The sequence below is a fragment of the Apium graveolens genome, unplaced genomic scaffold (genome assembly GCF_009905375.1).
Source record: "Apium graveolens cultivar Ventura unplaced genomic scaffold, ASM990537v1 ctg5691, whole genome shotgun sequence".
Classification (NCBI taxonomy): domain Eukaryota; kingdom Viridiplantae; phylum Streptophyta; class Magnoliopsida; order Apiales; family Apiaceae; genus Apium; species Apium graveolens.
This window is the reverse complement of record NW_027419059.1, coordinates 13,427-41,243: the sequence shown is the minus strand read 5'-3', so window position 1 is coordinate 41,243 and position 27,817 is coordinate 13,427. Positions and strand designations below refer to the sequence as shown.

The window sequence follows — 27,817 nt, the reverse complement described above, 5'->3', positions numbered from 1 at the left end:
TGCCCAGTAGGCCTTATGCTCAAGCTCCGCAGGTAGATGACATCCCTTATCGTACACCAACTGAAACGGGGACATACCAAGTGGAGTTTTGTATGCTGTTCTGTAAGCCGAAACAGCTTCATCGAGCTTTAAAGACCAATCCTTCCTTGATGGACAAACAACCTTCTCTAGAATGCGCTTTATCTCTCTGTTAGACACTTCCGCTTGACCATTTGTTTGCGGATGATAGGCAGTAGCTACTCGATGATTCACATTATAACGCTGTATCATAGAAGTGAACTTACGGTTGCAGAAATGTGATCCTTCATCACTTATGACTACCCGAGGTGTTCCAAACCTTGTGAAAATTTGCTTATAAAGAAAATTTAGCACTGCCTTTGCATCATTTGTCGGTAAAGCTTTAACTTCGACCCATTTTGAGATATAATCGACTGCCAGAAAGATGTACTGATTATTGCAAGACGAGATAAAATGCCCCATGAAATCGATTCCCCAAACATCAAAGACCTCGACTTCAAGCATCACATTTAATGGCATCTCATCCTTCCTTGTCAAATTTCCCACTCTTTGGCAACGATCACACCTTAAAACAAACTGATGAGCATCCTTGAACAAAGTAGGCCAAAAAAACCCTGCTTGCAGAATACGAGCTGCCGTCTTCTCACCACCATAGTGTCCACCATACACCGTGGAATGGCAGTCTCGTAATATCCCCTCCGTCTCACAGAACGAGATACATCTCCTGATGATCTGGTCAGCTCCCTGTCTAAACAAATATGGTTCATCCCACATATACCACTTCACCTCATGCAGAAACTTCTTCTTTTGAGTGGATGTCAAATTAGGAGGCATTACATTGCTGACGAGATAGTTTACAATATCTGCAAACCATGGTTCTTCCTCCTGAACTGCGAACAACTGCTCATCCGGAAAAGATTCATTGATTAACGTCCTATCTTGTGAAGTAGAATCGGGATTCTCCAACCTAGAGAGATGGTCAGCTACTTGATTCTCAGTACCTTTTCTATCCTTGATCTCTAACTCAAATTCCTGAAGTAAAAGCACCCAACGAATGAGTCTCGGCTTCGAATCCTTCTTGGAAACCAAATAGCGAATAGCCGCATGATCAGTGAATACTATTACTTTCGTACCAAGTAGATAAGATCAAAATTTCTCAAAACCAAAGACTATAGCCAAAAGCTCCTTCTCAGTAGTGGTGTAGTTCAATTGGGCCCCATTTAAAGTCTTACTCGCATAGTAGACCACATGGAAGAGATTTTTCTTGCGCTGTCCCAGAACTGCACCTACCGCATAATCACTCGCATCACACATCATCTCAAATGGTTCTGTCCAATCTGGTGCTGTAATAACTGGTGCAGTGATCAAACTCTTCTTGAGAGTCTCGAATGCTGCCAAACATTCATCATCAAATTTGAAAAGCACATCTTTCTCAAGCAAATTGCACAACGGCTTAGATATCTTTGAAAAGTCCTTGATGAATCGCCGATAAAAACCCGCATGACCAAGAAAACTACGGATTCCTTTCACAGAATTAGGTGGGGGAAGATTTTGAATGACTCCCACCTTGGCCTTGTCCACCTCCAGACCCTTGTTAGAGACCTTATGCCCAAGAATAGTGCCTTCACGCACCATAAAATGACATTTCTCCCAATTGAGCACCAAATTAGTTTCCACGCATCTTTTGAGTACGGCGCACAGATTATTCAAACATTCATCATATGAATGTCCAAAGACGGAGAAGTCGTCCATGAACACTTCGACATTATTTCCAATCATGTCAGAGAATATAGCCATCATACATCTCTGAAAAGTGGCCGGGGCGCCACATAACCCAAACGAAACTCTGTGAAAAGCAAACGTGCCAAATGGACAAGTGAAGGTAGTCTTTTCCTGATCCTCTGGTGTAATACAAATCTGATTATACCCTGAATAACCATCCAGAAGACAAAAATACTCATGAGCCGCCAACCTGTCAAGCATCTGATCAATAAATGGAAGAGGGAAGTGATCCTTCCTTGTGGCTTTGTTCATTTTTCTATAATCCATGCATACTCTCCATCCTATAACTGTTCGAGTGGGGATGAGCTCATTCGTTTCATTTGCGACCACAGTGATACCTCCTTTCTTAGGTACACATTGTACGGGGCTCACCCACGAGCTGTCAGAAATAGGATAAATGATGCCTGCATCCAGCCATTTCAGAATTTCTTTCTTCACCACCTCCTTCATGATGAGATTCAGTCTTCGCTGCTGTTCCACAGTTGGCTTACTACCTTCCTCTAGCAGAATTTTATGCATACAATATGAAGGACTTATCCCATTGATGTCTGCTATGGTCCATCCAATAGCCGATTTGAATTCTCTCAAAATCCTTAAGAGCTTGTCTTCCTCACTACCTGAAAGGTCAGATGAAATAATAACAGTTAACTTAGACGAATCACCTAAAAAAGCATACCTCAAGTGTTCAGGTAATGGCTTAAGCTCCAAGGTAGGTGCTTCCTCTATTGATGGTTTGAGCTTTCCTTCAGCATTCTTAAGGTCAGAAGTACCAAGAGATTCAAACGGCATGTCCAGCTTTCGCTTCCAGGGAGAAGCGTTCAGATATTGTAATTGCTCGTTGCCATCTTCATCATCGCTGTCAAAATCCCCCACTAAGGCCTTTTCCAATGCATCAGACATTAGCATGCGATCGAGTTCCGAAGTAACCGCAGAATCAATCACATCCACTTTTAAGCACTCCTCATCTTCTGTAGGGAATTTCATTGCCTTGAATACGTTGAAGGTCACATCTTGATCTTGTACCCGCATAGTAAGTTCACCTTTTTGCACATCTATCAAGGTACGGCCAGTAGCCAAGAAAGGCCTTCCCAAGATTATGGGAATCTTCTTATCTTCCTCAAAATCTAGAATAACAAAATCTGCAGGGAAGAAGAGCTTATCCACCTTGACGAGCACATCCTCCACTATGCCCCTTGGGTAAGTAATGGAACGATCAGCCAATTGTAGAGACATGTATGTGGGTTTTGGATCAGGAAGATCCAACTTTTTAAAGATCGACAACGGCATCAGATTAATGCTTGCTCCCAAATCACAAAGGCACTTGTCAAAAGTCAGATTGCCAATGGTGCAAGGAATGGTGAAGCTTCCTGGATCTTTCAGTTTTGGTGGTAACTTTTGCTGCAGAACAGCGCTGTATTCTTCCGTGAGAGCAACGGTTTCAAGGTCATCCAGTTTCACCTTCCTTGAAAGAATAGTCTTCATAAACTTCGCATAACTAGGCATTTGCTCCAGAGCCTCAGCGAAAGGTATATTGATGTGAAGTTTCTTGAACACCTCCGGAAACTTCCTGAACTATCTATCCAGCTTTTGTTGTTGCAATCTCTTAGGAAAAGGTGGTGGAGGATAGAGCTGTTTCTCCCCTGTATTAGCCTCAGGCAGAGTGTGTTCAACAGTAGTCTTCCTTGGTTCCGCCGCTTTCTCCTTTTGCTTAGATTCTTCATCACTAATTTCAGCTTCTCCTTCTTTTGCCTTTTCAGCATCAACAACTTTTCTAGACCTTAAGGTAATAGCCTTGACTTGCTCTTTAGCTTCCTTCCTGCCTGGTACTTCCATGTCACTGAGAAGGGTGCCAGGTTGACGATTGAGCACTGCATTGGCTAATTGACCGATTTGATTTTCCAAGGTCTTGATAGAAACCGCCTGACTCTTGCATAACAGCTTAAGTTCCTCAAAATCAGCACTAGTAGGTGCAGCTGTACTTCCCTGTTGAGGATATGATTACCTTGTAGCATACTGCTGTGGTTGCTGGAATCCAGGTGGGTTAAACTGTTTACTCACTCCTTGCTGATATGGTGGCTGAATAGCATTCTGATTATTCCCCCAGCTGAAATTTGGATGATTTCTGTTGTTAGGATGATAGGTCGTTGGCACAGGATGCTGTTGTCGCTGATAATTATTCACATACTGAACAGATTCGTTGACAAGAGAACACTGATCCGTAGCATGAGAACCTGCACAAAGCTCACAAACCATAGTTATTTGATTAACTCCATATGTAGCCAGAGAATCAACCTTCATTTATAGCGCTTGGAGCTGGGCTGCAATAGCGGTGGCTGCATCAACTTCCAGAATACCTGCTACCTTGCCTGACCTCATCCTCTGAGTTGGGTTTTGATGCTCATTTGCAGCCATCGTCTCTATAAGATTATACGCCTCAGTATAGCTTTTAGCCCATAAGGCGCCTCCAGCTGCTGCATCGAGAATGGGCCGAGATTGGGCCCCCAAACCATTATAGAAACCCGTGATCACCATCCAATCCGGCATTCTATGATGTGGACATTTTCTCAACATTTCCTTGTAGCGTTCCCAAGCCTCGCACATAGATTCTGTAGGTTGCTGCGCAAACTGAGTAAGAGCACTCCTCATAGCAGCAGTCTTTGCCATTGGATAAAACTTCACCAGAAACATTTGCGCAAGATCTTGCCACGTAGTGATGGACCCAGCTGGTTCAGAATGTAACCAGTCTTTAGCCTTGTCCCTCAGTGAGAATGGGAAAAGCCTCAACTTGATAGCCTCATTAGTCATGCCATTATACTTAAAAGTGCTGCAGATCTCGACAAAATTCCTTATGTGCATGTTGGGGTCTTCAGTTGCCGCTCCTCCAAAAGAAACAGAATTCTGCACCATCTGAATAGTGCCCGGCTTGATTTCAAATGTGTTAGCTTGAATAGCCGGATGAAGGATGCTTGACTGAATGTCATCAATTTTAGGCCGAGAAAAATCCATAAGAGCTGGATCAGCTTGAACAATACGATCTCCCATGTTTACTGGTTCATTCCGCTTAGTTCCTAAATCCGAGTCCTCAAAATCTAACTTCTCCGGAATATCAAGAACTTCGTCTGTCTCCTCAGCTGTATCTAAAGTCCTCTTGCGAGCACGAGAATGAGTTTGCATAAACGCTTGCTAAAGTACCTGAAACACAACCGGAAACAATAATTAACTACTACGTCCTAATCACTGAGTCCTAATGACCAATGATGGTAAGTACATAAACTAAACAAATACGCCGAGTCCCCGGCAGCGGCGCCAAAAACTTGTTAGGGCGAAAACATGCGCTAATATTCACGCAAGTATACGCGTTCGCAAGTAATATAGAATACTTTCTAGTTCGTTCCCACAGAGACTCAGACTAAATTATTGTCTAATTAAACTCACTCACCAATGTATGATTACTTCTCAATGTTAAGACACTAACACTTAAGATTGTTGATTAAATATTAACTACAATTAACTGCTTAATTAATCACTTACTTAACACTTCAAATTATCAATAATAAAACACTCATGAGATCACAACTTCATTACTACTTCCTTCAATAGTCATTGTTATTACCTTTAGCATGTGACAGTGATGATATTAATCGAATAACACGAAACTGATAAAAGCCAACTTTCATTGTACTAATACCATTCTACCAAACATCCACAATTAAGATAGAAGTTGAATAGTCATCAATTATGTTGAGTTCCTATATGTCTACAGAAATTGACAACACAATGATTTAAGCACAAGTTATTCCTTTTGATTACATAGGGCAAATAAAACTGTTAGAGTTACCCACTAATCATGCACAACGTACATGAACCTATGCTAGCATGGCAAGTTCTAAATCTCAAGATCCACCGTCGCTTTACAAGAGATTAACACCCTATCTTATATGTTCGCGACGTACATAAGACGAATACGCACAACCAATACTAGATATCATACAATCATCACACACTAAAGTATTAAACAATTACTAAAGAATTCCATAATAAATCCGTTGCAACCCCATGATCACGATTAGCCCGTAATAGCACTTATCGTCATCATGGGTTCATATGAAATCATGATAAACAAACACAAGAAAATAATAACTAAACTAATTATATTAAAATAGAGTACGTCACAAGAGTAAATAAGTTCAAAGTAAGAAAACTAGCATCCAACGTTACAACGAAACAAGAATCACAAGAAAATATGCTTCCTCTTCATTGCGGTGTGCTAAATCGGTCTTCTTCCTTATCTCCTTCGCTCCTTGCGTAAAAACACGATCTTCTTCAATCCACCCTTGTGAAAACGTCTCAAATCTACTTATATAATAGTCCCATAAAACTCAGATTACATAGAAGTGGAAACCAAACAGAAGTAGAAGTCCTGAAATAATATATCTTTTTTCCCGACCCTGCGCGGCCGCTCAGCATAGCTGAGCGGGCGCTCAGCTTCCTGCGCGGCCGCTCAGCATTGCTGAGCGGGCACTCAGACCTCTACTGGAAAAAATCCTGATTTAATCCGTTTCTTTGCCGTAATCTGCCCATTTCTTTCCTCACGCAATGGTGAACACATGCCAAGGCTTATTCTTGATGATTCCTCCCCCGAAATGCAACTAATACCCTGAAATGCATAAACACTAGAAAAACGCATCAAATACACAAAATACTTGATTTTAAGACACCAATTTAAGCCATTTTAAGACGCTCTAAGTGGTATAAAATGCCACTTATCAGCTACTCCAAAGTTCTTCTTGAACTTGAGCTTGGCAAATCTTCTTTAAAGAAATGCTAGGTGCTCATCAATGTCCTCCATGTCATTTTGGCTCAATGAATCTTCACTTTCTGCAGCTAGCCCCTTACCCTTATTCTCACAGACCTTTGAAGTTGATTCTACAGCTTCCATCTTCACTTTCTTCTCCTTTTCCAGATCAGCAACTAGTGCAATGGATCCTCCTTTCTTCTTTCCTCTCTCCATTCTTTCATCCTGCTCTATCTCAAGCTCATAGGTCTTCAGAATGCCATACAGTCTCTCCAAAGTAAACTCCTTATAATCTTGTGAGTTTCTCAATGAGACTGTCATTGGTTTCCATTCCTTTGGAAGAGATCTGAGAAATTTTAGATTGGAGTCTTTAGTCTGATAGACTCTTCCATGCAACTTAAGAGCATTTAGTAGTTTTTGGAATCTACTAAAAATGTCAGTGAGTGACTCACTTTCTTCATTGTGAAAATGCTCATATTACTGAATCAGGAGCTGCATTTTATTTTCTCTTACTTGTTCAGTGCCATCACAGATTATCTGTATTGTGTCCCAAACTTCCTTGGCAGTTTTGTAGTTAATAATATTATCAAACATGTCTGCATCGACTCCATTGAACAGAATGTTCATGGCCTTTGTATCTTTCCTGACTTGTTCAATATCAGGGTCAGACCATTCGTGCCTTGGCTTTGGAACAGATGGCTCGTTTCCTGTTGCAGCTCTCATTGGAATATGAGGGCCTCTTTCTATGTAGTCCACATAGGCCTCATCTTGAGAAAGTATATGAAGATGCATCTTTACCTTTCAATGATGGTAATTATCTTTATCAAGAAAAGGAATCTTGACTCCAACATCTTTCTTGTTCATCTTGCTGAATTATTTTGATCTTTAAACTCTTTGTAGATTAAGAGCTTGCTCTGATACCAATTGTTAGTCCCTTAACAATATAGCAAGAATTACAGAAGGGGGGTTGAATGGAATTCTTGAACCTTTTTCTTGAAATAAAAATATTCAACTCGATTATAGATATATTTGTTTTAATTAGCAAAATGCGGATTGTAAACTTAATTGAATCAAAACATAAGTAATTAAAAACAAGAGTCTTTAAAAACTTTCTGGTGGATTTAAACAATTCCACCAGAGATATATATAATATATCGAGAGGACTCTGTGTGCAGAAATGCTCACAGCTGCTTACAAATGGAACTACTGAGAATACAGGAAATGCTAATGATTCTGCTTACAAAGATTTCTCTGTTTTTGTGTTTCTCAGCTATCTCAGCTATTTTTCTATTTGCTACTCTCTTGGTTTATATAATACCAAGATTACAAAGTCAAAAAGACTAAACAAATATAAAATCTAACAGTCTTAAGCTTTGCTGCTTTTCGTCCTCTATTACCCAGTTAATGGGCTTCGACAGTGTGTTTGTATACATCTCGACGGCTGTGTGTCAGCTTTCACTGTTCAACTGCTGTTTGAATTCTTCATATGATCATCCGTTGACTTTCAGAACATCCGTTGATGATTTAGTTGATCATCTGTCGACTGCTATATTAAACATCCGTTGATAGTCATTTGATCATCCATCGATTGCTTTGTTAATCATCCATCGGTAGCTATTTTGGCACTTGACTCTATATCACTTATGCAGAATTACAAGACATCATTTATGTACAATTAATCAACCTATTCTGCATATCTAGTTAAAATCAACATGACTTATATGCTACTACAGATTCTATACAAAGGTGCATACATAACTGTGCTACAAACTTATTATTACATAAGCTACTCACTCGATGGATAATAAGTTAACCATCCGTCGGGACTATAATGAGTTATCCGTCGGGACTATAATTCTTATCCGTCGAGTGCTACATAATTTCACTAAGTAAAATCTACTTAGATGTTTTGTTTATGAAATCATCAAGTACACAATATATGCACAACACAAACACTTCAAACACTTCCAAGTTCCTAAATAGTGTGTATGGCCAATAAGAAGCTTATCATGACTCTTGAAACTGAGCTGAAATTAAAAAGAAACAAAACTGTTGAAGATGAGGAGATGATAAAGCTGTTGAGAAGATACTTGAATAATACAGAAGCCAATTTGCCCAAAACTCAAATAAACAAGGATGATTTGGATGATGATGAGCAGAAGAAAGATGATCAAAATCCTTCTGGCTCAAATCCAAGTCAGTCCACTAAGACATCTGGCACCAAGAGTGGTGAGAAGAAGAAGGAGGATGAGAAGAAGAGAACTGATGAGAGAAGAAGTAAAAAAAGACATGATAGTTCAGAACCACATAAAACCCTAAAAATCCAAACACAGCTAGCTCAAACCTCGGCTCAACCTATAACATCAACTATCTCAAACATCAAACCACCTCTAACCTCAAAACCAAAATTTTTGTACAAACAAACAACCAATTCTTTCCTAAAAATTCCGATCACCACAAGCCAAACAAGTCTCAAGAAAATCTCATTCCTACCTTTAACCAAGCCTTCACTAAAAGTCAATCTTAAATCTGTTGGAAGAAAAACTAAGAAAGTCAAGTCTTCTGAAAAAGTTGAAGTCATTGAATGGGCTATCTGGAACTGTTTCAAGCAATCTGACTTCCTACCTTTAAATTGGTGTATCTCAGATGAAGATCATTTTCAACAACTTGCTGATGAAATAGTCAGAGTCTAGGCTGTGTCTCTTAGGGAAATTAGAGTTTTCTATGAAGATGGTTCTTTCACTTTTCTTGGAAGTGATCTAATGGATTCTCTCTCTCCCACAGAAATTAAGAGAATAATAAGTTTGTTAAAGGACAAGGATACTGCCACAAGGGCATGGAGATCAGTTATAGCTGAGTGATTGATTGAAAGGGAAGAAACTAGAAAAATAAATGAAGTTGAAGCTGAGGAAAGAAGGAGGAAGTATGATGAAGAAATTGAGATGTTTATAAAAAGATCAGAAGAGATAAAGGCTAAAGGAATGAGCAGAATCTCTAAGGATGCAAAATTTCTAAACATCAAAGCTAGTGGATTCTCAAGGTTTAGAATAGATTTGCTAGACAGTGGTTATCCCAAGGTAGCAAGATAAAAACTTGTAGAAGCTCTAAGTGGAACACCTATAATAGAAGAACTTGAAATTCTAGATCACTTGAAGGATCTACTTAGAGAAGAAGCAGATATAAAAAATGTCTTTACCTGATACTTGTAACCATTGAACTTTTTAAATCTTATGTTGTATAAAAGTTGTAATTCTATCAAGCTTTGTGTATTAATTTTATTTTCCATCATTTTAAACTTGGGGTTAGTCTTGTTAACAGGCATGAATTTGTGTTAAGCAATCTTCTCACAAATTAGGGGAGATTATTGTGCAAGACATGCATGTACTTTAACAAGACTAAGTCAAATTGACAACCCTAAGTAAGTTGTATTGTTATCTTAATTTGTATTTTGTACTTGTAATATTCAAAGTCTGTAAAAATGTTAAAGGAGCAGACTTGAGTCTTTTTTTATAAACAGTGTCAAGCCTAAGAATTCTATCTGGAAGAAGATCAAGAAGATCATGCCTCAGAAGAATTATGAAGAAGCTTGGAGTTGAATAAATCTGTTTTAGGAAAAATATTTTAAGTCAAGATCTCTACAAGTCACAGATTTAGTGTTATAGAGAAGTCATTCGAGAACTCCAAATGACTTATCGAGATGTCAAGAAAGGTACTAGAGAACTCACAGAGATATCGACAAGCCAAATTAAAGATATGGAGATTGGAGATATCGACAAGTCATTTCTTCACTAGAGAACTCAGAGTTATCGACAAGTGAACATTGTTAGGAATATGTTATGAACTTGATGAAAAGTTAACAAAACACCTTAGTAGATTTAACTTAGTGAATTGTAGCACTTCAGGGATGATCAAATATAGTCCCGAATGATGAACAATAAAGTCCCGACGGATGACAAGCTGACATCCATCGAGGGAGTAGCTTATGTAACAAATAAGATTTGTAGCACATTTATGCAAACATCTTTGTATAGATTCTGTAGGAGTATATGAGTCATGTTGACTGCTAGTGGATATACATAATAGGTTGAATAATTGTAAATATGAGATGTCTTGTAATTCTGTGTAACTGAAATGGAGTCCAGTGACAAATAGACACCCGACGGATGATCTACAAGACTCCTGAAGGATGATCAAAAAAGCTTCTCGACGAATGACAAGCATAGTCCCGATGGATGATCAAATTCAAATATCTGTTGACAGTGACAATACAGTCACATGCGTTGGTTGTTTATAAAAGGAATGTGGCAGCCTGTTAAGCAGGAATTTGATAACAAATAAGCATTACCATTTCCATGCAATTGTGAAGATATTCAAAGATGTTGGAATAGAGTAGTGAAGCAGCATGGAGTTAGACTATATATATTTTGTTTTATTATCTTGTCTTATTGTCATGTAAACATGGTGATATATAAACCAAGTGTAGCTAGTAGAACATTCAACTAAGCAAACAATTTTTAAAGATAGATAGAAAAAGCTGTACTTGTCAAGAATTTCTCAGTAGTTTGTTTGTTCTACTTGTAAAGCAGCTGTGAGCCATTTTAAGCTACACAGAGTTCTCATACTGATATATATATCTATGGTGGATACATTCAAATCCACCAGAAAGTTTTAAAGCCTGTGTTTTATTACTTAGTGTTTTGATTTTAATTATCTCTCAATTCCGCACCTTAGCAAATCAAACACTGTTATATGTATTAAGTAAGAACTGTTTTGAAATCTGAAAAAGAAGCCAGAATTACATTCAACCCCCCCTTCTGTAATTCTTGTTGTATTGTTAGGGAATAACAATTGGTATCAGAGCAAGCTCTTGAAGTACAAAGAGTATAAAGATCACAACAAACAGCAAGATGAACAAGAAGGATGTTGGAGTCAAAATTCTATTTCTGGATAAAGACAATTATCACCACTGAAAGGTGAAGATGCACCTCCATCTTCTTTCTCAAGATGAGTCCTACATGGATTGCATAGAGAGAGGCCCTTATGTACCAATGAGAGCTACAACTGGCAATGAACTATCTGTTCCCATACCTAGGCACAAATGGTCAGACCCTGATATTGAGCAAGTCAGGAAAGATAAGAAGGCCATGAACATATTATTCAATGGATTTGATGGTGACATGTTTGATAACATCATTAACTGTAAAACAACCAAAGAGGTTTGGGACACAATCCAGATTATTTGTCATAGTACTGAGCAAGTAAGGTTGAATAAGATGTAGCTACTGATCCAGCAATATGAGCATTTCCACTGTGAATAAAGTGAGTATCTCACTGATATTTTTAGTAGATTTCAAAAGCTACTAAATGCCCTGAAGCTGCATGGAAGAGTCTATCAAACAAAAGTCTCTAACCTCAAGTTCCTTAGATCTCTTCCACAAGATTGGAATCCAGTGACAGTCTTATTGAGAAATTCTCAGGATTACAAGGAGTTCACTTTGGAGAGACTGTATGGCATCCTAAAAACTTATGAGCTTGAAATAGAGCAAGATGAGAGGATGGAGAAAGGAAGGAACAAAATGAGGATCTATAGCACTGGTTGCTGAGTTAGAGAAGGAGAAAGAGATGAAGGTAGAAGCTGTTGAGTCTACATCAAAGGTCTGTGAAAGCAAGGGTAAAGGGCTGGTAGCTGAAAATGAAGATCACTTGAGCCAATATGACATGGATGATATTAATGAACATCTAGCATTCCTATCCAGAAGATTTACTAAGCTCAAATCCAAAAAGAATTTTGGAGCAGCCAAGCCAAATAGAAACATGATGGATAAATCCAAATTCAAATGTTTCAAATGTGGCTTGGCGGGGCATTTTGCCAGTGAGTGTAGAAAGTTTGATTCTAACAAAAAGAAGTTTGACCTTTTGACTATAAACAGAAATACTTTGAGTTGCTCAAACAAAAGGAAAGGGCTTTCATCACACAGGAAAATGATTGGGCTGCAGATGAATTGGATGAAGATGAAGAAACAAGTTATGTCAATCTAGCCCTAATGGCCAAATATGATGAAATAGAAACAAGTTCTTCAAGCAATCAGGTAATCACCACTAACCTAGCACATTTATCTAAATCTGAGTGTAACGATGCAATAAATGACATGTCCACAGAATTATATCACCTGCGTGTTACATTTAAGTCTATCACTAAGGAAAATGCTAAAATTAAAGAAACTAACTTGTTTTTAAGTGAGAGGAATTATGTGCTAGAGTCTCAGTTTATTGAATTTGAGAAATTGAGAATTGAGTGTAAGATTGCTAAGGATGAATTAACTGAGTCCTTGAAGAAAGAAGAGATTTTAAAGAAGCAGCTTGAACGAGAACAGAAAGTGATTAAGGCATGGAAATCATCCAGAGATGTCCATACTCAAATCACTAAAGGTCAAGGTATTGAGTCCTTTTGTGATGCAGCCTGGAAGAGGAGTAAAGAGAAGCTTGAGTCCAATTTGGTTGAAGGATTGCTTACAGATGTGGACTCGACGGATGACTTCATCATCCGTCGGATAATCAAAAAGATTATATATCGAGTGACAAGGAGCCACATCCGTCGGCTGTGAGTAAACCAGTTAGCAAAGCTAAGCTAGCCAAGTTAAATGAGAAATACGGCTCAGTTTCTAAGAACTTTATTCCAGGAAAATCAAGTCAATTCAGGAAGGAAAAGAAAGTTAATGTGACGACCTCAATCCCGGCGTCAGGAGTTGACGTCATCGACAACAACCATAAGATAAACGATTCAATAATAAGATATAACTATGACCCCTTTTTCCAAGATCTTTGCCAGGTTTAAGTATGATTTAGGTTACAACTATTATAAGACCAATTTACATTAAACCATGCTGACGCGGCTAACTTAATACAGCAACTCAACGGACCATCCTTGGGCCCACACAACCACCTCAGAGGAGCCTGGCGCGAAAGGAACTAGAACTTTGCCCTAACTATCGCGGAAGAATCTCCTAGGCATCTGCAATTCATATATAAAACATTCTGCAAGGGTGAGCAATTAATTGCTCAGCAGTACCGCAATATGAATAACAAGTAAAAATGATTTAAAGTAAAGCAGTTATAGGAACAGAATTCATAACTCGCTTAGAAAATAAGTAAACATTTATAAACTGGATACCAAAACTAGCATGCTCTGTAAAACAATAACATCAGTTATGTGTTGTGTATAAATACCAGAGTTTAATTCTAGCATGCCATTTTTATTTCAAATCCACTGTATAATTTACTTGTTCAGTTACGAGAATCACAAAGCCAAATCAGATACTTACGGATATCTGAAGATAGCTGATCAGGCTATCAACACCAGACGGCTCTCACTGCCATCCCATATACCTGTTCCGGAACTCAGAGACTATAAGTCTCTGACCTGCTGAACTAATCAGTTATATATTGCGCGCAACCGAATTAGCCTCTTACGCCACCTCAATAGGCCTACTCTGGCCCCAATGTATCCCATATCTGACCGTTTTATCCAGTTTTGAAAACACTTGTACCTATCTCATTTTCAAAATCATTCGTTTTGCCAGCACACATATAAAATCCATTTCGCAAATCATTTCATTCGAGATAGGTACCTTTTGAAGTTACTTTTCCCCAAAATAATTTGAAAACAGTGATTTATAACTACAGGGGATATGCAACTTAAAACGTTTCTGTTCCATTATGAAAATAAAGCATTTAGCTATTCATATGTACTGAACCATAGAAGAATGGTCAGGGGTACTTGTCTTGCAGAGCTTTACCACTATTATCGATCGACCTTGGACTAACTTAGACATTCTGCTTTATCGCCTTACTATCAGAGTATCCTGGATCCGACTTTAACGTTCAGGTCCTTCGCTTGGAACCTCGCTATGCTTGTCGACTGATCACTAGGTTATCTTAGTTCGACATCAATTCTTGAGTCCTTCGACTAGAACCTATAGAGCCGAAATACCCTAAGTTAGACATCTTGGTATGCTTGACATATCCTCAATAACACATCTACCCATTCGATATCAAATCCCGACTCATAATATACATAGCCTTATAGTACATGAAACAGCTAGGGTTCAGTTACCCAAAACTTGGTTTGCCATTTACTTTTGTAAAATACATATAAGCGTCGTTTCAGTAAATCAGGGTCATCGAATATTTTGCAAAATATTTCATCACAACACGTAATTATGATTCATACAATATTTATAATTAGGTAGTTATGCGTCCGATTAGTATTCCCGATAATACTCAGGACACGTTCCCGCAATTTTTGAAATCTATTTCTCGAAAATTGGACAGCATCTCCTCTGTTTATCGAACTACACATCGAAATACAACGACGTCAACCCAACAACAATCAATCTCACAACAATCATAATCCAACAATCCAACCAATCACACAATCCAGATTTCACAATTTCCCAATCACCGCTTTAACCCAATTAATTCTTATCATTATACGTATTTTATATTTTTAACTCGTACTTTATTTATTTATTTATTTTAAAATATTAGGAATCAGAATAAACATCACGGTCCACCGTCAACTCATCAAAATTCATCGCTGGTGGCGGTAAAATTCGTTGGTGCCCGATAAATTTCGGGTTTCCATACGAATCCCACCGATTTTAAAATTGATCTTTTGCACAAAAATTTATTTATCAATATTTACTCAAATACAATTTCTACAGAACCAAATAGAATTTCCCAATAGTAACAATCGACCCAAACATCACAACCAAAAACACCACACGCCACGCACAGAATACACACACATCCGGTCTTCTGGCCGGAAATCCAAACGGCGGCAACCAGAAATCAAAACATGGACAAATACAACTATAACCATTACTAAACACACAGATATACACACATATATGCATATATATATGCATCAATCAGCAAAAAAAAATTGAAACCAAGAATAGTGGCCGGAAAAAGTAGTTTTATAAAATTTCTAAAAATCCAAATTATTTTATGGTATAAATTTTATAATTTTTGAACTTGTGTTTTATTTTACAAAAATAAATCTTTATAAATGTTAATTGTTATAATTAGCAAATGACATAGTTGTCCTTGCATGCAAATCATTTCTATTCAATCCAAAAGGGCTAAAGAGACAATTACCACCCCACTAACTCTTATTTTTTTAGCCAAATTCCTCATTTACCCTTGCATGCAAAATGACCCAAGTATAAGTGGAAGGGTAGTCATGTCAATTCCTATTCCCACTCACATTTGTCAAAACAAAAACCATAAAACAAGTAAAAGACATGATCATTTCATACATCACCCACACCACACTCTTTCTTCTCTCCCTCATCTCTCTCACTCTCGGCTCCTACCCCCTCACTCTCGGCTTTTCAGCCGAAACCACCCCCTCCCCATTTTCTTTCTTTCTCAATCAAGTTCCCACCTCCTACACAAGTAAATGTTACTTCCCATACCATGATCACATATATTTCAAAGAGTTTTGAGTAGAAAGTTTAAGTTTTAAGGTTGCATGTTAAGGTTTTAGTTGAAACTCAAAGTACAACCTTGATTCTTGTGAGTTTAAGGTTGTTTTTGAGAGGACTACAAGGAATGGTGAAGTGCCAAGTCTTGAGAAGGAAACTCTTGATGTTAAATGGCCATTCCCTTCCATTTCATTCGGCCATGACCATAGGGGAGCCGAATGAATGGCTCTTAAGACCATTCTTGTTGCTTTGTTCAATTTTTGCATATTTATGTGATAATGGCTTGAATTTTGTAGTAAAAATTTGATGAAACTCCTTGCATGCTAAGTGATCATCTAGATATAGCTCATGCTAGGCTTGCATGTAAATTTCTTGGTAAAACATATTTAGAAAACATGTTGTTTGGCTTGCAAAACTCGAAGACATGCATGCATGTGGATTTCACTTAGAATGTTATAAGATTTTGATCATTTGGAAAGATTTTATTAGTAAGCTTTAATTTCAGTAGGAATAATGTGTTAATATTGATTAATGCTTCTTGATGCATGGTAATAAGTCATGTATATCTTTTATAAAATGCATAACTTGTTGTTTCAAAAACTTGATGATTTGTGAGTTGTGAAATGTGGTTTCTTTTGTTTTGCCATGATTGCACCTTAGGTAAGGATGATCTCCACCAAGATTATTTTGAGTATAAGGGAGTTATTTTAGTAGATCACCATGTTTAAGTCTTGGTTTGGGTATTGGGTTGTTGGTGGTTGAGTTTATCAAGTCAAAACCTTGGAGAAAGGGGAGTTATAATTTCTGCAGAAAATCAGTTTAGTACCCTGAGGTTTAGAGTGAGTTTTGACCATGTCATTGATGTGCACTTTGAGGCCCAAGCCACCAGAAGTTAGTATTGGGAGTATATAAAAGGTTTTAGGTGTTGGTTGGAGGTTTGCATGTCATTTGGTTAGGTGCACAAGTAGAATAACAAAATCTGTCCAGCAGGGGACAGTTTTGTTGCAACTTAGAAATAGGGAGATTTGACCATGTCATGGGTAGGCCCTCATTAGGCCCTGTTGGGCCTTATTTAGAGGGAGTGTCAGAGAAGTTTTTCCAACCATAGTTCATAGGATATGAGTTTGAACCATATGTCACAAGTTAATTCAAGTTAGGGTGTTTTCTGCCCAGGAAAACAGGGAAACCATAGATGTCATTCTGAAATTTAAACCAGTGAACACTTTCACTCATCACATAGTTTTAGAACACTTAGGAGTGAGGTCTTAGTTAACCACCATAGTTGTAAGATAGTATAAGGTCAGTAGAATAAAAGGCACAAGTGAGGGTCAATAGGTCTTGGATAGTTTAGTAAAGGCACATCGAGTTTGGAAGCCAAAATTAGAAGACTTTGTCTAGTTTAGTGACCAAGTGACTTAAGTTGGGGGATCGAGATCATCCAAGCCTAGTGTTGCATTATGGTGTATATGGTGTTATTTGGTATTAATATATGATATGTGATTATGTGGCTATGTGTGTGCAACTATAAATTAAAGGTGAATATAAATTAAGTGCATATAGGCCTAAGTGCCATCCGTGTTTAAATTCGGGTTGTAAATAGGTTAAGTTGGTGAGAATATATTATAATAAGGATTATTATTATTTATGTAGGATCTCAAGACGAGGGAAAACTTGCCATAAAGGTCGAGTGAAGCTCCAGTTGCTCCTACCAGTCAGACCAGACCAGCCTTTCTGAAGGCAAGTGATTCAACTTGTCCTTCATATTTACTGCTAATAGTTCATACATTGCTGCAACTATCCTGTGTCATTTGATATATTAAATCAAGCGTATCATATGTTTATCTTTGAATTATATAAAAATGCCATGAACCCTCGAGTACGTATTGCAAAGTGGTCTTATCATGATAGTATATTAAAGTAATTCGAATGCCAGGATAAAAGAAAGGGTAGTTATAACTCTTGGTTGATTCTCTTGATTAACATGCTGATGATTCCTAAGTATTGATATCTCATCCTGATACTTGAACCCCTATAGAACATTACCTTGAACCCTAAAAGCCAGATACTTATCAAAGTGATTCCTCATTGATTGATACCCCTCTTTTTTATCCTGAAGCTTGACAATTCTGATATATCCTGAGTTAAAGATCATTTCTGCATACCTTAACACCCTTAGTATTCATGAAGCTTATCTTCTTGATGATCCATCACTTGAACCTTGATGAGAAACCATTGTTTTAAGCCCAATTTGGCATTACCCTTTATAATATCCAATAGCCTCACTAAATCCCCTTGTCCAATCTTTGATATATGAAAACCATTCAGTTACTTTAATAGAGTATAGTTTTGTGAATCATGGCCCTGAGATTCAGTACCATATTTCCCGTGTTTCGAGTTGATCTATAATCCCTTGATAAAAAAATATTTACTGTAAAAGAGATTTTGTTATAAATCGGCATCAGTTTTTGAAATAAATAAAATGTGGGTTTTCAATCCCAAAGGGGGATAAATGTTTTCTTTGAATAGTGGATCTGGACTGAGACGCGAGTCCTTTCCACACTTATATTAGGCTTAAAAGTTTCCTAGGGATTCCCATTAATGTTTTAGAACCCAGCAAGGTTCGGGATTACTTCGCGGCTGATCACCGACTATAATCCGTAGCGTCATAAAATAATTTTGATTAAGATATGATTTTTTTGATACCAACAAAATGATGCCATCATCCAAAGTTTTATCTCTCATTATCATTGGTCATGTCCTCCCATTGATATTCTTTAATATATATCTCGATTTATGTGTTGTATCATATTGTTTAGCACTTGTTGAGCATTTGGCTCACTCCTTGCTTTACCCTGATATTACAGCTAGCAGCTATGGTTAGATTCAAGCAGACTACCCGTAAGACCTGTGATGCTGATGCCTATGTTCGAGCTCAGGTAGAATAAGTGATAGTAGTTTGTGTGAGGACTCGGTATTTAAAATCAGTTGTAATAGATGGTAGTGTTGGGCTGTTCCAAACCTTAAACTGTAAGATCTTGTATTTGGGTATGTTTATTTATTATTAAATATTGTAATAGTTATATTTAATTTGTTGTTTAAGTTGGGGTGTGACAGGTTTTGGTATCAGAGCTACGGTTTAGAGTCCCTGGACAGCCCAAATAGGTTAAAGGATATATGTGTAGGTTATAGATAATATGCGAGAGAGTAGGTTAAGTAAGTTTATTATTAATACTCCTCTTATTGGTTTGTCAGCAAAGGGCGCATTCCTCGTCATCCTCTGGTTCGGACGACACTATTGCTTTTACCGTGTATGCTGAGTTGAGGCGCGAGTTTGACATGCTTCAGGGAAAGTACGACCGACTGATAGACCGACTGAAGAACGTGTACCCGGACAACCGAAACTATGAAGGGAAGCCCAAGGAGCAGATGACTGGGAGACTTGAGACCTTGGTTCAGTACGTCAACACTAAGCTTGAGGAGATGCCAGCGCACCAGGACCGCACCAGCCAGTATGTCATTCAGATGGTGGCGGATGAGCTCCAAAGCATTGTGAAGACACTTCGAGAGGAAAAGACTACCAAGCCCCGTTCAGATGGAGTGGAGCCTTAGTTCTTTCCATTTACCTTTCATGTTGCTGTACTATCAGACTCCGTAGAATTTCCCAGTTGTTTCCGTTATTTCCTTTAAATAAGCCTGTTGATCCCAGAATCAGACTTTGTTCTAATCCCATGTATTGTGACCTTTAAATTTCAATAATCATGCTCTATTGTTCCAATTGCTCTCAACTGTTATTATACGCTTTTATATGCATCATCATATCTGCTTAATTTGAAACCTGACCTCACATGTAAATAAGAATGCCATGCGATACCCTCGAATAGTTTTATTATTCATATCTGTTTTGACATAACTCTTATTTCAGGATCATGCCTCCCAAAAAGAGGAACCCAACAACCACATCCACCACAGACCCAAATATTCTTCGACTACTGGAAACTTTGCAACAGCAAACCAATGCTATAGCCCAACAACAACTAACTCTTCAACAGCGAATTGAAAACCAAGATAACCGTGAACCACACTAACCACCTGAACCACCAGTACCACCTAGACAAATTGTCACTTTCAAGGCTTTTCAGAATGTGAATCCACCTGCATTTCATGATACCACTGATCCAGTAATAGCTAACACATGGATCAAGGTGATGGAAAGGGCTTTTGAGTTGGTACAGTTAGGAGACGATTAGAAGACGCCGTATGCGACCTACTTCTTGAAGGGCGAAGTCATCTATTAGTGGGAATCAGTAAAAGCTATGGAAGCAACTCAACAGGTTTCTTGGGAGAGATTTAAGAAGTTATTTCTGGACAAGTATTACCCTAAGTACATGCAGAATCAGATGGAGCTTAAATTTTTGGAGCTGAAGCAAGGGAATATGACTGTACTGGAGTATGAGAAGAAGTTCACTGAGTTGTCAAGGTTTGTGACAAAGTATACTAGCACCGAGGAGGAAAAAGCGAAGAAATTTCAGCAAGGATTGGAGCCTTGGATCAGAGATAGAGTGGCTATGTTTGATCTCGAAACTTATGCGAGAGTAGTTCAGAAAGCTGCTCTGATTGAGAATAATGGGATGTAGTCAAGGAAAGAGAGGGATAACAAGAAGAGGAAGGTTCCATTATATGGAGAAAAGTCTGAAGCGGGAAGTTCACAAGATCGGAATGTAAAGAGGATCGGATTCCAGAAGGGCGGAAATTTTCAAAAGAAGGGAAATTTGGGTAAAAGGCAAGAATCAAAGGGGAACAACCAGGCAAGCCAAGGACAAGTTGGAGAAAACAGATTCTAGAGACCCGAATGCAAGCACTGTGGAAGAAGGCACCCCTGAGTGTGTAATAAGTTGAGCATGACATGCTATAGGTGCAATCAGAAGGGACATTTGGCGAATGAGTGCAAGATGCCGAATCCAGGAGTTACGTGCTACAAGTGTGTGAAAACTGGACACATAGCTAGGTAGTGCAAGGCAACCGGACCAGTCAAAGCTCTGATGAATGTGGCAAACACCAGTGCGAGCGTTCCAGTTGAGGTATTGACATTACCTCCACCACCTACACCAACCCCGCAAGCAACAGCAAGGACATTTGATCTGAAGATGAAGGATGCTATTCAGAATTCTGAGGTGATAGCAGGTACAGTTTTACTCAATAATGTCAAAGCTAAAGTATTGATTGATTCGGGAGCAACAAGATCTTTCATATCAGAAACTTTTGTAGATAAGCTTCAATGTGATAAAATGATTATGAGCGAGTTGTAAATGTGGTAATTGCGAACCAAGAGAAGATTCCTGTGAATCAATTCTGTCCGAAGTGTGAGATTGATATTTCGGGGTATAAGTTTTCAGCCGACTTGATACTCTTCAAGTTGGGAGAGTTTGATATAATTTTAGGCATGGATTGGTTAGGAAAAAATAACGCTCAGATTAATTGTAAGACCAAGAAAGTGTATTTAAAGGCGAAGAGTGGAGAGAAGGTAGTATTTAAGGGGCAGAGGCAAGAACAACTATTTCTCACAATCGTTCAGGCTAAGAAGCTACTTAGAAAAGGTTGTGAGTCGTTCCTAGCATATGTAGTGGATTCAGAAAAGGGCAACCCCAACATAGAAGATATCCCTGTAGTTACCGAGTTTCCCGATGTGTTTCCAGACGAACTACCAGGCTTACCACCAGATCGACAAATCGAGTTCGAGATCAACCTTGCTCCAGGCACGAAACCAGTTTCAAAGGCCCCATATAGGATGGCACCAGCAGAAATGAAAGAGTTGGCGAGCCAGCTACAAGAATTGTTAGATAAAGGAGTGTTACGGCCAAGTACGTCGCCATGGGGAGCACCTGTTCTGTTTGTCAAGAAGAAAGATGGGAGTATGCGACTATGCATAGATTATCGAGAGTTGAATAAGGTAACGATCAAGAACCGCTACCCGCTACCAAGAATAGATGACCTTTTTGATCAGCTGAAAGGAGCAAAGTGCTTTTCAAAGATTGACTTGAGATCGGGATACCATCAATTAAAGATCAAAGAAGAAGATATTCCCAAGACAGCATTTAGGACCAGATATGGGCATTATGAATTCCTAGTAATGCCATTTGGATTGACCAACGCCCCGGCCGCATTTATGGATCTGATGAATCGAGTATTTAAGAAGTATTTGGACAAGTTTGTCGTGGTATTCATTGATGACATCCTTATTTATTCTAAGTCGGAAGAAAAACATAAACAGCACCTCTGGATAGCATTGGAAATACTTCATCAAGAGAAGTTGTATGCCAAGTTTACCAAATATGAGTTTTGGTTAAAGGAAGTTCAATTTTTGGGGCATGTCATTGGAAATAAAGGAGTTAAAGTGGATCCGGCAAAGATTGAGGCAGTTATGAGTTGGGAGAGGCCAAAGACTCCTACGGAAGTGCGAAGTGTTCTAGGGTTGGCAGGATACTATAGAAGGTTCATCAAGGATTTTTTGAAAGTCGCCACGCCATTGACCAAGTTAACCAGAAAGAATCAAAAGTTTGAATGGAGTGTAGAATGTGAGGATAGCTTTCAAGAGTTGAAGCAGAGATTGGTAACAGCTCCGGTGTTAGTACTTCTAGATGACCAAGGAAACTTTATGATATTCAGAGATGCTTCACATAAGGGATTGGGTTGTGTGTTAATGTAACACAGTAAGGTGATCGCGTATGCGTCAAGACAGTTGAAACCGCGTGAGTTGAAGTAGCCGATGCATGACTTGGAACTAGCCGCCATAGTGTTCGCACTTAAGATTTGGAGACATTACCTCTACGGAGAAAAGTGTGAAATCTACACGGATCACAAGAGTTTAAAGTACATTTTCACTCAGAAGGAGCTCAATATGAGGCAGAGGAGATGGCTGGAATTGATCAAGGACGATGACTATTCGATAAATTACCATCCTGGAAAGGCGAATGTTGTGGCTGATGCTCTAAGTAGGAAGGAGAGACTGAATATGATGACAACATCAAAGGAATTATCAGAAGAAATCAAGAGATTTGAACTGGAACTTTGTGATTGTGGAAAAGTTGAAGAAGTTTGTCGTGCAATGACTTTTCAGCCAACACTAGTGGAAAAGATAAAGAAATGTCAAGAAGAAGTAATGGAGAAAGAGAAGAATCAGTTATCTGGAGAGGAGATTAATACTCAAAGGGATGAGCAAGGGATACTAAGGTTTTCTTCCAGAATATGGATTCCTCATGTACCTGAAATAAAGAATGAGATCCTACACGAAGCCCACAATTCGAAATTTTCAATCCACCCGGGAAGTACCAAGATGTATCGGGACTTAAAGAAAAACTTTTGGTGGCCAAATATGAAGCGAGACGTAGCGAAATGGGTTGTGAAGTGTTATACTTGTCAGAAAATGAAGGCATAACATCAACGACCAAGCGGATTAATTCAGCCCCTAAAGATTCCAGATGGAAATGGGAAAATATCGCTATGGACTTTATAGTAGGACTAACGCGAACGAAATCCGGGCATGACGCTATATGGGTTATAGTTGACCGTCTTACAAAGTCAGCACATTTCCTTCCAATTAACGAGAAGTCGTTATTAGACAAATTGGTTCATCTGTATGTGCGCGAAATCATACTAAGGCATGAAGTACCTGTATCAATAGTTTCAGACAGAGATCCCCGATTTAACTCGAGATTTTGGAAGTAATTTCAAGAATGTCTTGGCACGAAATTGAATATGAGCACGGCGTACCACCCGCAGACTGATGGACAAAGCGAAAGGACAATTCAAATAATCGAAGACATGTTGCGCAGTTGTGTAATCAATTTTGCAGGAAGTTGGGACGACCACTTGCCGTTGATTGAATTCTCTTACAACAGTAGCTATCATTCCAGTATCGGCATGCCACCATACGAAGCTTTGTACGGGCGAAAATGTAGATCACCAACAAGTTGGGATGAAGTAAGAGAAGGAAGGATTCTCGGCTCGAAATAATTGCATGACTCAGTCAAGTTAATTCAGAAAAGGCTACTTGCTGCTCAAGATAGACAGAGGAAGTATGCGGATCCGGCACGTAAGGATGTTCAATTCCAAATTGGCGAAGCTGTTTTGTTGAAGGTGTCACCTAGAAAAGGGTTGTCTAGATTTGGCAAGAAAGGGAAGTTAGCACCTAGATACATAGGTCCTTTTCAAATTTTGAGTCAAGTAGGGAAGGTGGCCTACGAATTGGCCTTACCACCTCAGTATCAGCATGTGCATAATGTGTTCCATGTGTCATTGCTTAAGAAGTACAATCCTGACGCTAGCCATGTAATAGAATATGAACCAGTAGAAATTCAGGCAGACCTGTCATTTGTGGAGCAACCAGTCAAAATACTCGACCAGCAAGAGAAGAGTCTTAGAAATAAGTCAGTAAAGTTAGTAAAAGTACTTTGGAGGAACCCTAAGGTCGATGAATCGACTTGGGAGTTAGAGTCTATTATGCGTTCCCGGTATCCTCATATGTTCTCTTAGATTCTGTGGACAGAATCCCTTAAGGGGGAGAGGATGTTACAACCGGTATTTCTGCGTAATATTAATTGTAAATTTAGTACAACTTTAAAAGTCGAATGCCAATATATGCAACTATTGTATGCTTGTGTGAATGAGAACTCTGCGTCTTAAATTTTCTTTATGTGGTATATGAATTTTCAAAGCAAAAGTTTATTTATTTCTTTCATTTTTGATTTATAAGGAATATTTTAAACCTTGAATAAATTTCTCTTTAAAACTTATTTTGTTCACAAATTTCAAAAGTAGTTTTATAAAATTTCTAAAAATCCAAATTATTTTATGGTATAAATTTTATAATTTTTGAACTTGTGTTTTATTTTACAAAAATAAATCTTTATGAATGTTAATTGTTATAATTAGCAAATGACATAGTTGTCCTTGCATGCAAATCCTTTCTATTCAATCCAAAAGGGCTAAAGAGATAATTACCACCCCACTAACTCTTATTTTTCTAGCCAAATTCCTCTTTTACCCTTGCATGCAAAATGATCCAAGTATAAGTGGAAGGGTAGTCATGTCAATTACTATTTCCACTCACATTTGTCAAAACAAAAACCATAAAACAAGTAAAAGACTTGATCATTTCACACATCACCCACACCACACTCTTTCTTCTCTCCCTCCTCTCTCTCACTCTCGGCTCCTACCCCCTCACTCTCGGCTTTTCAGCCGAAACCACCCCCTCCCCATTTTCTTTCTTTCTAAATCAAGTTCCCACCTCCTACACAAGTAAATGTTACTTCCCATACCATGATCACATATATTTCAAAGAGTTTTGAGTTGAAAGTTTAAGTTTTAAGGTTGCATGTTAAGGTTTTAGTTGAAACTCAAAGTACAACCTTGATTCTTGTGAGTTTAAGGTTGTTTTTGAGAGGACTACAAGGAATGGTGAAGTGCCAAGTCTTGAGAAGGAAACTCTTGATGTTAAATGGCCATTCCCTTCCATTTCATTCGGCCATGACTATAGGGGAGCCGAATGAATGGTTCTTGAGACCATTCTTGTTGCTTTGTTCAATTTTTGTATGTTTATGTGATAATGGCTTGAATTTTGTAGTAAAAATTTGATGAAACTCCTTGCATTCTAAGTGATCATCTAGATATAGCTCATGCTAGGCTTGCATGTAAATTTATTGGTAAAACATATTTAGAAAACATGTTGTTTGGCTTGCAAAACTCGAAGACATGCATGCATGTGGATTTCACTTAGAATGTTATAAGATTTTGATCATTTGGAAAGATTTTATTAGTAAGCTTTAATTTCAGTAGGAATAATGTGTTAATATTGATTAATGCTTCTTGATGCATGGTAATAAGTCGTGTATATCTTTTATAAAATGCATAACTTGTTGTTTCAAAAACTTGATGATTTGTGAGTTGTGAAATGTGGTTTCTTTTGTTTTGCCATGATTGCACCTTAGGTAAGGATGATCTCCACCAAGATTATTTTGAGTATAAGGGAGTTAGTTTAGTAGATCACCATGTTTAAGTCTTGGTTTGGGTATTGGGTTGTTGGTGGTTGAGTTTATCAAGTAAAACCTTGGAGAAAGGGGAGTTATAATTTCTGCAGAAAATCAGTTTAGTACCCTGAGGTTTAGAGTGAGTTTTGACCATGTCATTGATGTGCACTTTGAGGCCCAAGCCACCAGAAGTTAGTATTGGGAGTATATAAAAGGTTTTAGGTGTTGGTTGGAGGTTTGCATGTCATTTGGTTAGGTGCACAAGTAGAATAACAAAATCTGTCCAGCAGGGGACAATTTTGTTGTAACTTAGAAATAGGGAGATTTGACCATGTCATGGGTAGGCCCTCATTAGGCCCTATTGGGCCTTAGTTAGAGGGAGAGTCAGAGAAGTTTTTCCAACCATAGTTCATAGGATATGAGTTTGAACCATATGTCACAAGTTAATTCAATTTAGGGTGTTTTCTGCCCAGGAAAACAGGGAAACCATAGATGTCATTCTAAAATTTACACCAGTGAACACTTTCACTCATCACATAGTTTAGAACACTTAGGAGTGAAGTCTTGGTTAACCACCATAGTTGTAAGATAGTATAAGGTCACTAGAATAAAAGGCACAAGTGAGGTTTAATAGGTCTTGGATAGTTTAGTAAAGGCACATCGAGTTAGGAAGCCAAAATTAGAAGACTTTGTCTAGTTTAGCGACCAAGTGACTTAAGTTGGGGGATCGAGATCATCCAAGCCTAGTGTTGCATTATGGTGTATATGGTATTATTTGGTATTAATATATGATATGTGATTATGTGGCTATGTGTGTGCAACTATAAATTAAAGGTGAATATAAATTAAGTGCATATAGGCCTAAGTGCCATCCGTGTTTAAATTCGGGTTGTAAATAGGTTAAGTTGGTGAGAATATATTATAATAAGGATTATTATTATTTATGTAGGATCTCGAGATGAGGGAAAACTTGCCATAAAGGTCGAGTGAAGCTCCAGTTTCTCCTACCAGTCAGACCAGACCAGCCTTTCTGAAGGCAAGTGATTCAACTTGTCCTTCATATTTACTGCTAATAGTTCATACATTGCTGCAACTATTCTGTGTCATTTGATATATTAAATCAAGTGTATCTTATGTTTATCTTTGAATTATATAAAAATGCCATGAACCCTCGAGTACGTATTGAAAGGGGTCTTATCATGATAGTATATTAAAGTAATTCGAATGCCAGGATAAAAGAAAGGGTAGTTATAACTCTTGGTTGATTCTCTTGATTAACATGCTAATGATTCCTAAGTATTGATATCTCATCCTGATACTTGAACCCCTATAGAACATTACCTTGAACCCTAAAAGCCAGATACTTATCAAAGTGATTCCTCATTGATTGATACCCCTCTTTCTTATCCTGAAGCTTGACAATTCTGATATATCCTGAGTTAAAGATCATTTCTGCTTACCTTAACAACCTTAGTATTCATGAAGCTTATCTTCTTGATGATCCATCACTTGAACCTTGATGAGAAACCATTGCTTTATGCCCAATTTGGCATTACCCTTTATAATATCCAATAGCCTCACTAAATCCCCTTGTCCAATCTTTGATATATGAAAACCATTCAGTTACTTTAATAGAGTATAGTTTTGTGAATCATGGCCCTGAGATTCAGTACCATATTTCCCGTGTTTCGAGTTGATCTATAATCCCT

The 27,817-nt window shown here is 38.2% G+C and overlaps 1 non-coding gene across 1 annotated transcript; it reads left to right on the top strand.

The window, feature by feature from the left end:
• The first annotated feature begins 4,342 nt into the window (after positions 1–4,342).
• On the top strand, positions 4,343–4,449 carry LOC141702782 (small nucleolar RNA R71). The gene has a single exon (XR_012567261.1). It is a non-coding gene; the product is annotated as a small nucleolar RNA R71 (small nucleolar RNA).
• Positions 4,450–27,817: the final 23,368 nt, after the last annotated feature.